Source organism: Octopus bimaculoides, chromosome 30, assembly GCF_001194135.2.
Source record: "Octopus bimaculoides isolate UCB-OBI-ISO-001 chromosome 30, ASM119413v2, whole genome shotgun sequence".
NCBI lineage: Eukaryota > Metazoa > Mollusca > Cephalopoda > Octopoda > Octopodidae > Octopus > Octopus bimaculoides.
In genome coordinates, this window is record NC_069010.1 from 7,497,539 (window position 1) to 7,498,052 (window position 514).

The window sequence follows — 514 nt, forward strand, 5'->3', positions numbered from 1 at the left end:
TATATATAGAAAGAGAGAGAGAGATATATACACAAATGTGTATGTAATATATATATCTTCTTCACACTCTTATATGGTTGTGTATACATACATGCACACACACACACACAGAGACTCACATGTTCCTTTCTTCCTACCCAAACCCTACCCTCCACTCTGTGCCATTTCCTTTGTCTGCTGACATTTTCATGGAAACCAAACAGAATTATCTTAAAATTCTTTCCATTGCTTTTAAGCAAACTTATGCCTGTTACAAACGTCTATTTTCATATTTATTATTATTGTTGTTGTTGTTGTTGTTGTTGAAGACGGTGAGCTGCTTATTTTGAAAGGTGGGGCTCAACATAATTTTATGTGCCCATCCCCCATCCCTCTCGCACAACCCTTTCTCTCCTTTTGTACCTTTTATATATTTTTTTTTTCAATCAGAGTGAAAGAGTAAATCACTTCCTTAAGTGTCACAACAAATGTGTCTATACATACATTCCTATACATACATACATGCATACATATA